The sequence below is a fragment of the Mesoplodon densirostris genome, chromosome 1 (genome assembly GCF_025265405.1).
Source record: "Mesoplodon densirostris isolate mMesDen1 chromosome 1, mMesDen1 primary haplotype, whole genome shotgun sequence".
Classification (NCBI taxonomy): Eukaryota; Metazoa; Chordata; class Mammalia; order Artiodactyla; family Ziphiidae; genus Mesoplodon; species Mesoplodon densirostris.
The window spans coordinates 157,903,510-157,915,894 of NC_082661.1; positions in this window are offsets into that span (position 1 = coordinate 157,903,510).

Genomic DNA, 12,385 nt, shown 5'->3' on the forward strand with positions numbered 1-12,385 from the left:
GCTCTTACTTCAAGTATTAGGATACTAAAGCCTTCTGTTGTCTACAACTCTCTACTGAGAATTAAATGAAGGAAGGGATGTAAAAGTATAATCTGTAAAGATTTACATTAACATATTATTGTAATTAAGGGAGAGAAAACAAACACACATAAAACAATTAGAAAACAATGTATTCTTAAACCAAATGATACTAATATGGTAGCAAGTGCAGTTGGAGTTGGGGGGTGGGGAGAATCAAAGTATTGATTGGTGGGGGATGGACTGTAGAAGGCTCCATGGGAAGGATGGGACTTGAGTAGGCCTTGAACAGAGAACATTTTGATAAAAGGTAGTAAGTACAGAGCACATTCCAGGCAGGGAGAATGGCATAATTTAAAGGCACACAGGAAGGGGCATGTGCTGCAATGTCCAGGGCATCTGCAAAAAACACAAGTAGACAGGACAAATAGGCCTGGTTCCAGATAGAATAAAATTATTTTTTATACTATTCCATAAAACCAGATTTTTGATAATCTTTCTTTGTAACTTAGAATCATGATGCACCTGAGTGACCACTAAGATTTTGCTAACCTCTCTGTACTGGAAGTACTTTCCCTAATGGATACTGGTGTACTTGGTCCTGCAAGCTTTTTTTTTTTTTTTTTTTTTTTTTTTTTTGCTGTACGCGGGCCTCTCACTGCTGTGGCCTCTCCCGTTGCGGAGCACAGGCTCCGGACACACAGGCTCCGCGGCCATGGCTCGCGGGCCCAGCCGCTCCGCGGCATGTGGGATCTTCCGGGATCGGGGCACGAACCCGTGTCCCCTGCATCGGCAGGCGGACTCTCAACCACTGCGCCACCAGGGAAGCCCAGGTCCTGCAAGCTTTATAGAGATAAATGTATGCAGCCACAGTGAAGGTCAGTGGGAATTCTGCTTACTAAAAATCTGTAGAATCTAGCCTTTGACAAAGCATTCTTTATCAGTGAGATGAAGAAAAGGATAGAAAAAGCTGTCTGATGATGGATTTTGCTCTGCTCTGCTATGATGATGGATATCATTTTTAAAGTTATTTAAACAATGTAAAAAATAAAGCTCCCAACTTTTTAAGAAATGTCCAAAGAGTTGTGTTTACTCTTCATATATTATGCCCCGCCCTTATCATATTCTGCCCTTATCTAATGCGTTTCTCTCTTTAGATAAAATTTTCAGTGATCGGAAGGCTTTTTCAGCTCTCTGAATGTATATGGATTTCTCCAGTTTGGGATTTTAGTTTGCTGTACTTCATTTTTTTTTTTTTTTTTTTTTTTTAATGTTACGCGGGCCTCTCACTGTTGTGGCCTCTCCCGCTGCGGAGCACAGGCTCCGGACGCGCAGGCTCAGCGGCCATGGCTCACGGGCCTAGCCGCTCCGCGGCATGTGGGATCTTCCCAGACCAGGGCACGAACCTGTGTCCCCTGCATTGGCAGGCAGACTCTCAACCACTGCGCCACCAGGGAAGCCCCTGCTGTACTTCTTAATTCTTGTATGTAGTAGCTCAGCTGACAACAAAGGATAATGTAATATATATTCCATAGATTCCCCCACCACCACCACCACTTTAGGCAAGAAATTTCCAACACAATAGTAAAACTATGTTCCCCAAAATCTGGAAAACAAATAGTACATTGACCAAGTATAAATACCACATTACGTTAAAAAAAAAATACCATTTTAGTGAGGAATTGAGAAGGACATAAAAGTATAATTATAAGGATTGAGAATTTCCTAACACTGATGAAAGACATTAAGCCATAGATTTTCAAAAGTACTTAGAACTCCAAATAAAGAGTGAGAGAATTTATGGCTAGTAGACCTGCCTTGTAGGAAATTCTAAAGGAGATCCTCAGACTTCAAGGAAACAATTCCAGATGGTAACTCAATTCCAGAGGAAGAAATAAAGAACAGCAGAAGTGATAAATATTTGTGCTAACATAAAAAATTATATAAAATATTTTGCATTATTTTTCTCCTAACTTAAAAAAAAACAAGATTGTATAAAGCAATAATTATAAAATTCTATTGTTGGATTTATAATATACATATAAATGTAATATATATAAACTAATAGCACAAGGGAAGGGGAGAAAATTTCTAAATTTTACTAAATATAATTAGTATTAATTTGGAGTAGACTGTGATCAGTTAAGATTCATATTGCAATCCCTATTATGAACACTTAGAAAATAAATCACAAAATATAGTTTTTTAAAAAGTGAATTTAAATATTACACTGAAGAATATCTAACACAAAAGAATGGCGTAAAGGAGGAAAGAGGAAGAAAAAAGACTGCAGTCATATGGAAAACATGTAGTAAAATATAAAGTCAACTATCTCAATAATTATATTAAATATGAATGCTCTCAATATCCCAGCAAAACAACAGAGATTGTCAAGTTGGATATAAAAAAAAAAATCCAACCCTATGGTATATACCAGACACACATACTAGATTCAAAGAGATAAATTGATTGAAAGTAAAAGACTGCAAAAAAAAAAAAAAAAAAGTCATGTAAACAGTAACCAAAAGAGAGCTCCGTGGCTCTTTGAATATCTGACAAGATAGGCTTTAATATGAAATATTTCTAGATGGTTAAAAACGAAACCACAAGGGAGATTGTAACATAATTTAAACTCAATGAAAATGAAAACATAACATATCAAAATTTATGGGATGTATCTAGAACATCAACTAGAGAGAAATTTATATATTTAAACACATATAAGGAAAGAAGAAAAGACTCAAATCAAACATAAGCTTCCACTTTAAGAAATTAGAAAAAGAGAAAAAATCCAAAGCAAGCAAGAGGAAGGAGAGAGTAATGGTTAGAGAAGAAATAAAGGGAAAACAGAAAACCATAGAAAATCAATGAAACTAAGAGTTCTTTGGAAAGATTAATAAAACTGACAAACCTTTAATCATACTGACAAAGAAGAAAAGAAAGAAGCCACAAATTACCAAATTAAAAATTAGAGAACATTACTACCATCCGTATTGAAATGGTCACACAATTTGAAGTCAACATACTAGACATCTCAGATAAAGTAAAAAAATTCCTAGAAAGATGCAAATTGTCAAAATTAATTCAAGAAAAATGGAAGATATGAATAGACTTAAACAAGTAAAAGAATTGAAATTCCAATTTTTCCCATGAAGAAAGCCTAGGCCCAGTTGACATCAAATGGTGAATTCTAGGAAACATTTGAAGAAATAACACCATTTCTTTACGAACTCTTTGAGAAAATATAGGAGGAAGAAACATATCTTCCTCCAGCAATGCACTAGTAACAAATTCAATGCACTAGTAACAAATTCAAATATAGTATGAGAAAAAAACAAAGCAAAACTATAAACCAATACCAATATGCCTTATGAACATAGATGTAAATACCCTTAACAAAATATTACTAAATCAAATCTAGTAATATATTAGAAGAAAGAAACCCTGGGATTTATCCCAGGAATGCAAGATTGCTTTAATATGTAAAAATTAGTGAAATAGACCATGTTAATAGATTAAAGAGCAAAAGTCACATGATTCTTTAAAAAAAATACAAAATGGGTGTTGACACATTCTAACATCCATTCATAATAAAAACTGATCAAACTAGGAATACTGGAGAACTTCTTCAACCTCACAAAACATCTAAGAAAAACCAAAACCAAACTGAACCAAGCCAAACAAAAAAGCCACAGCTGCATCACACTTAATAGTGAAAAGATAACTTCCTTCCCTATAAATAGGGAGCAAGGCAAGAATATCTTATCTAGCTACATGTATAATTTACTGTACAATTCAATAGGCAAAAAATATGTATCTAGGTGTGGGTTTTTCATTCAGAGGAGATATCCCCCTGTTAGATTTCATATCTTATGAGGGACTTGGGTTTGTGTAAATTAAAAACACAATGTATGCACCAAACATAGGAGCACCTCAATACATAAGGCAAATACTAACAGCCATAAAAGGAGAAATCGACAGTAACACAATCATAGTAGGGGACTTTAACACCCCACTTTCACCAATGGACAGATCATCCAAAATGAAAATAAATAAGGAAACACAAGCTTTAAATGATACATTAAACAAGATGGACTTAATTGATATTGATAGGACATTCCATCCAAAAACAACAGAATACACATTTTTCTCAAGTGCTCATGGAACATTCTCCAGGATAGATCATATCTTGGGTCACAAATCAAGCCTTGGTAAATTTAAGAAAATTGAAATTGTATCAAGTATCTTTTCCGACCACAATGCTATGAGACTAGACATCAATTACAGGAAAAGATCTGTAAAACATACAAACACATGGAGGCTAAACAATACACTACTCAATAACGAAGTGATCACTGAAGAAATCAAAGAGGAAATTAAAAAATACCTAGAAACAAATGACAATGGAGACACGATGACCCAAACCTATGGGACGCAGCAAAAGCAGTTCTAAGGGGGAAGTTTATAGCAATACAATCCCACCTTAAGAAACAGGAAACATCTCGAGTTAACAACCTGACCCTGCACCTAAAGCAATTAGAGAAAGAAGAACAAAAACCCCCCAAAGTTAGCAGAAGGAAAGAAATCATAAAGATCAGATCAGAAATAAATGAAAAAGAAATGAAGAAAACGATAGCAAAGATCAATAAAACTAAAAACTGGTTCTTTGAGAAGATAAACAAAATTGATAAACCATTAGCCAGACTCATCAAGAAAAAAAGGGAGAAGACTCAAATCAATAGAATTAGAAATGAAAAAGGAGAAGTAACAACTGACACTGCAGAAATACAAAAGATCATGAGATATTACTACAAGCAACTCTATGCCAATAAAATGGACAACCTGGAAGAAATGGACAAATTCTTAGAAATGCACAACCTGCCAAGACTGAATCAGGAAGAAATAGAAAATATGAACAGACCAATCACAAGCACTGAAATTGAAACTGTGATTAAAAATCTTCCAACAAACAAAAGCCCAGGACCAGATGGCTTCACAGGTGAATTCTATCAAGCATTTAGAGAAGATCTAACACCTACCCTTCTGAAACTCTTCCAAAATATAGCAGAGGGAGGAACACTCCCAAACTCATTCTACGAGGCCACCATCACCTTGATACCAAAACCAGACAAGGATGTCACAAAGAAAGAAAACTACAGGCCAATATCACTGATGAACATAGATGCAAAAATCCTCAACAAAATACTAGCAAACAGAATCCAACAGCACATTAAAAGGATCATACACCATGATCAAGTGGGGTTTATTCCAGGAATGCAAGGATTCTTCAATATACACAAATCAATCAACGTGATACACCATATTAACAAGTTGAAGGAGAAAAACCATATAATCATCTCAATAGATGCAGAGAAAGCTTTCGACAAAATTCAACACCCATTTATGATAAAAACCCTGCAGAAAGTAGGCATAGAGGGAACTTTCCTCAACATAATAAAGGCCATATATGACAAACCCGCAGCCAGCATCGTCCTCAATGGTGAAAATCTGAAACCATTTCCACTAAGATCAGGAACAAGACAAGGTTGCCCACTCTCACCACTCTTATTCAACATAGTTTTGGAAGTTTTAGCCACAGCAATCAGAGAAGAAAAGGAAATAAAAGGAATCCAAATGGGAAAAGAAGAAGTAAAGCTGTCACTGTTTGCAGATTTCATGATACTATACATAGAGAATCCTAAAGATGCTACCAGAAAACTAATAGAGCTAATCAATGAATTTGGTAAAGTTGCAGGATACAAAATTAATGCACAGAAATCTCTGGCATTCCTATATACTAATGATGAAAAATCTGAAAGTCAAATCAAGAAAACATGCCCATTTACCATTGCAACAAAAAGAATAAAATATCTAGGAAAAAACCTACCTAAGGAGACAAAAGACCTGTATGCAGAAAATTATAAGACACTGATGAAAGAAATTAAAGATGATACAAATAGATGGAGAGATGTACCATGTTCTTGGATTGGAAGAATCAACATTGTGAAAATGACTCTACTACGCAAAGCAATCTACAGATTCAATGCAATCCCTATCAAACTACCACTGGCATTTTTCACAGAACTAGAGCAAAAAATTTCACAATTTGTATTGAAACACAAAAGACCCCAAATAGCCAAAGCAATCTTGAGAACGAAAAATGGAGCTGGAGGAATCGGGCTCCGTGACTTCAGACTATACTACACAGCTACAGTAATCAAGACAGTGTGGTACTGGCACAAAAACAGAAAGATAGATCAATGGAACAGGATAGAAAGCCCAGAGATAAACCCACGGACATATGGTCACCTTATCTTTGATAAAGGAGGCAGGAATGTACAGTGGAGAAAGGACAGTCTCTTCAATAAGTGGTTTTGGGAAAACTGGATAGGGACATGTAAAAGTATGAGATTAGATCACTCCCTAACACCATACACAAAAATAAGCTCAAAATGGATTAAAGACCTAAATGTAAGGCCAGACACTATCAAACTCTTAGAGGAAAACATAGGCAGAACACTCTATGACATAAATCACAGCAAGATGCTTTTTGACCCACCTCCTAGAGAAATGGAAATAAAGACAAAAATAAACACATGGGACCTAATGAAACTTCAAAGCTTTTGCACAGCAAAGGAAACCATAAACAAGACCAAAAGACAACCCTCAGAATGGGAGAAAATATTTGTAAATGAAGCAACTGACAAAGGATTAATCTCCAAAATTTATAAGCAGCTCATGCAGCTCAATAACAAAAAAACAAACAACCCAATCCAAAAATGGGCAGAAGACCTAAATAGACATTTCTCCACAGAAGATATACAGACTGCCAACAAACACATGAAAGGATGCTCAACATCTTTGCTCATTAGAGAAATGCAAATCAAAACTACAATGAGGGGCCTCCCTGGTGGCGCAGTGGTTAAGAGTCCGCCTGCCGATGCAGGGGATACGGGTTCGTGCCCCGGTCATGTACCAAATGTACATGTACATGTACCAAAATGTTCATAGCAGCCCTATTTACAATAGCCCAGAGATGGAAACAACCTAAGTGTCCATCATCAGATGAATGGGTAAAGAAGATGTGGCACATATATACAATGGAATATTACTCAGCCATAAAAAGAAATGAAATTGAGCTATTTGTAATGAGGTGGATGGACCTAGCGTCTGTCATACAGAATGAAGTAAGTCAGAAAGAGAAAGACAAATGCTGTATGCTGACACATATATATGAATTTAAGAAAAAAAATGTCATGAAGAACATAGGGGTAAGACAGGAATAAAGACACAGACCTACTTGAGAATGACTTGAGGATATGGGGAGGGGGAAGGGTAAGCTGTGACAAAGTGAAAGAGCGGCATGGACATATATACACTACCAAACGTAAGGTAGATAGCTAGTGGGAAGTAGCCGCATAGCACAGGGAGATCAGCTCGGTGCTTTGTGACCGCCCGGAGGGGTGGGATAGGGAGGGTGGGAGGGAGACGCAAAAGGGAGGGGATATGGGAACATATGTATATGTATAACTGATTAAATTTGTTATAAAGCAAAAAATAAAAAAAAAACCAATGAGATGATATTTCACATACACTGAATTGGCAACAATGAAACAGTTGCAATGGCAATTACAAGAGCTGTTGTGAAACTGTGTGCTAATGGTATTGTACATTGGGACAGTCAATTTAGGAACCAGTTTTTCATTGTCTAGTAAAATTGAAGACATAAATTTTCTATGATACCAGCAATTACAACTCCTACATATATACCCTAAATAAACTCTTGCATGTGTGTATCAAGGTATATAAGCAGAATGTTTATAGAATCGTTACTTGTATCAGTTAAATACTAAGAATAATCCAAATATCCATTAACACTAAAATGAATAAATAAACTGTGGTATGGTTACACTTCAATGAAAATAAGATAAAAATAAAACTAGAGCACAAGGGCTTCCCCGGTTAGCGCAGTGGTTGAGAGTCTGCCTGCCGATGCAGGGGACACGGGTTCGTACCCCGGTCCGGGAAGATCCCACATGCCGCGGAGCGGCTAGGCCCGTGAGCCATGGCCACTGAGCCTGCGCGTCCGGAGCCTGTGCTCCGCAACGGGAGAGGCCACAACAGTGAGAGGCCCGTGTACCGCAAAAAAAAAAAAACAACTAAAAAACTACAGCACCAGTATAAATGTCACAAATACTAGTATGAGTCAAAAATTAAAACTCAAAAGAATATGCATAGTATGTAGTCCATTTACAGGTTTAAAAATGAGTCCAATTACTTTGGGATGAATATATAGATGGTAAATTATTTAACAGTTAAGGACTCAATTATCACAAAATTATGGATAGTAGTTGCCTAATGATGTCAGCATTTGGGTAATTTCTTTGCAGAGATCATAGAATGGAGGTTGAACACCTCAATTTTTTTTTCTTGGAGTTAAAACGAAAAAGTCATAGTGATTTAGGCATCATAATATAAATTATATATTGGCCCTCAAAAGCACATGCTTATTTAGGAAGGTCTGTGGAAACACTCTGGTTTGGAATGTGTAAGCAACAAAATGAGGGCAAATCCGAGAAGATATAAATCTCCTTCCAGATTAAAAAGAGAGTCTGTTTAGTATTGTTAATGGAGAAGAGAAGAAAGAGCAAATGATGAAGGGTAGTAACTTGTATCTGTGTTTCACTTCAGAATTTACAGTGAGTTTTAATTATTTCATACATAGTAACTCTGGATGGAGACATGGTTTATATCATGCCCATTTTACAGATGAGAATGTGGAAGTTCATGGAGTGTAAGCATCTAGAACAAGATGGCTCAGTTACTCATTTGAGTTTATTTATAAAAGAAGATCAAGGCAGTGAATAACCAAGAGGCGTAAGACAAAGTCTCTGGTGTGAGGAACTTCTTTTCATTCACTTACACAGAGAGCAATATACATAATCCAGTGCTAAATGTTATATTCAGATTAAATACTGAAAGAATGTTCAGAGATGAGAACAATTCTTCATCACCTTCCCTGCTTTTGTCCTTGCTATAGATCTGTGTGATGAAATTGCTCAACATGGGGCTGATATTGCACTAATAACTTTCATGTTGGAATATAATTAAACAAGGGAGTGTCATATTAAAGAAGTCAATCTTAATTCTTCAAGGCTGTCTGTTTTTCACCATTTTCACTACCAAAAATTACCATGGATTTGGGTATGATTAAATTTCAGAATGTGTTATTCTTCTGACATCTTTTTCATAATAAAGTCCAGTAATAAAACTGAGCTCTATTTCATTTGCTGAAAATTAATAACATCTGCACAGAACCCAATTATGTTGTTTCTTTTTTAATTGTTTTAATTAATTATAATGATTATTTTTTTAAATACAAGAAAATCAAGTCATTTTATTATAAATTAAGGTATTGATTACTCTCTGTAGAGTGAATATTTTCTAAGGTATAAAGAGTATGCTTAAGCATGCATCAAACTTTACACTTCCTGGGAATGTACAGTACACTAATTTCCCTTGTTTAAAAAAAGGTAATGTATTCCACCCATTGTGTTTAGACAAATTATTTCAATTAACTGTGACAAGATCATTAAGCATAGTTAATTTTAATGTAAATCAGGTTATTTATAAAATAATCCTAGGAGAACCATTATATATATATATATATATATATATATATATATATATACACACACACACACACACATATACACCTGTTCTTTTTGTGTGTGGTTCACGGGCTTCTCACTGTTGTGGCCTCTCCTGTTGCAGAGCACAGGCTCCGGATGCGCAGGCTCAGTGGCCATGTCTCACGAGCCTAGCCGCTCCGCAGCATGTGGGATCTTCCCAGACCGGGGCACGAACCCGTGTCCCCTGCATTGGCAGGCAGACTGTCAACCACTGCACCACCAGGGAAGCCCTATACCTGTTCTTTTGGATGGATTTTTGTTAAGACTAGTAATTTTTAAAATTGCTGTGCTTCAGATTTCAGCTCAATAAATATTTCTCAAGAACATTACATGTGCCAAGTTAGTATCTAGGAGCAGAGCCTGAGACAGGGATTCTTGTTCAGGTGTTCTTAGGGGAAGGAAATGAAGTATGAAAATAGAACAGAGGGGGAAAGTTAAGCCTGGAAGTAGTTTCAGTTTGGCCCAGCTTTGGTCTGATCCCAGGGAAGCTTTAGAACACAACTTGTTCTGTAGACTCTGTCCTACCTTGAAACAAGCAAGGGGGGTACACCCTTTGTACCCCTGTGTCAGTCAGTCCTGGACTGAGGACAACCCTATGTGGGTGTGGAGAACTACTTTTGTCTGAGGTTCTTTGTTGGAAAAGAAATGGGGGGAGCTGTGAGTCAGCTTTCAATGGGTTGAGGGCTAGATACACTGGCTTGTGAAGAGTATTCTGGTGTGGCACCAACAACATCCACTATGTATTATAATATAAGAAAGAGATTCTGCCCTCCAGATATTTACAATCTTAACAAACACTGCCACACTCTTATATTGTAAAGATATCACTCCAAGAATATCTGCCAATATATTCAAGGAAGTCTCCGCAGAATTGGAGACTTAATGGAGATCATGGTTAGACTTATCTGTTTGAACTGAAAGCATCATGCAGAAAGCAGAGAAAACGAATTCAAAACTGAGTCAACAGTCTTATTTAAAGAGTGATTACAATTTTTGATTCGGAGTCAGAAAGCATAACTCCCAAATCTTCTTGCTGATGTTTTAATACAATAGAAGTATTCCCCAGTCTCTACCCTTGGACTGGTAACTCCACATAATGGCAGTTTGTGCTTAAAGAAGTCTCCTTGCCATGTCATAATTGGTTTGTAGGTTATTGGAACCACTGCTAAAGTGTTTTAGGCATAGCATTGATTTGATTTTATAAGCACTGAACCTTATTAGGATTCTTTAAATCAGCCTCCTAGAGACTGACTTAATTTGGTTTTCTTTGATATTATTTTTAATGATCCTACATATGTTTGATCTTTTATCTTTTAGCAGCAAAACCACATTTAATTTTTTTAGATGATATGCAATTAGTTGATGAGTTTTCTATCAGTTTAAACTTCAGTACACTTACAAAGTAATCCTGATCACAGCAGGTTATCATAATACAATCTGGATCTGTTAATAATGAAAACTGGCACAGCTGGAATCCCAGAGCAACAGGAGATTGAGGCACACACCCAAAGACCAAACTTAATTACAAAAGAGAATGAGCCCCTCAAGTAGAGATCATCATTGTTCAAGTTGTCTTAGGTGCAAAGCATTTTGGCTCTCGGGTAACAGGTGCTATATAAGCTTGACATTCTTAGGATGGGTTGGCAACCGGGGGAAACTGACTTTGTTAGTGCGGCTCCAGAGAGAAAATCCAGGCAGACTGAGTGAACACCACAGCCAAGAAGGTGCCGTCATTGCCATTGTGATTTGTGAAAGTGTTAGGTGCCAAAATATCTAACCTGACAGACTCCTACTTATTGATTTGTCAGGTGGTAGGATATTGGTCTCTTCTGGAGACCTGGGATGACTGGGATGACTGGATGAGAATAATATAAGGGGCAACACTAGATTTAAGTTCTATTCTAAATTTATTTGGGAATTTGATTGAGAACATTTGGATAAATTGTAATCCCATCAGATAAGTGTCACACCTCAATTTTTAAAGTGATGTTCTCTTCTTTCAAGTGAAAAATATTTCCTTCTTTCAAGCATATTATGATTAGACTGCAAATTTTATCATCAGCTTCCAACATGATACCTGGTGGTCACAGATTATTTGTTGAATGGGTGAATAAATAAATGAGTGACTAGTAGAATGATGACTTTTGTCTGGGAAGGTATGGAAGAAGGAGCAACTTCCAAGCTTATTCCAGAAGATAAAATAATATTCTTGGCTTAGGAGAAATTCTCTTACTTATTTCTGGGCTAAAGTGCTCTGATTGTCTTCTGAACAACCATAACTTCCAATGGCTCAGCTTCCAAATATAAAGTAATTCTTGCCTTCTTATGTCTTTTGTTAAAGCATTTCCCTATCATTTTATTGAGAAATACAGAAAAGTGGCCTAAGAGGCCTATAAAGGGTTGGATTGTCAATTTGTTTCAGATAAAAATTGTTTTTAAGACATTTGAGTTCAATCTAAGTTAAAAACAACCCTCAGAAGGGTTACCTCTCTGGGCTATTTTATTTATTTTTTTCTATTAATGTACTCCATCTTAATCTTAACATAATTGCTTCCGCTGAGTTACAAGTAAATGTAAGATGATCTGCCTTTGAATATCTATGAGAAAACCATTTTGTTTCTATATTTCATAAAACCATGGCTAAAGGGCTACTCTTTACTCTCATTCAATGTCCT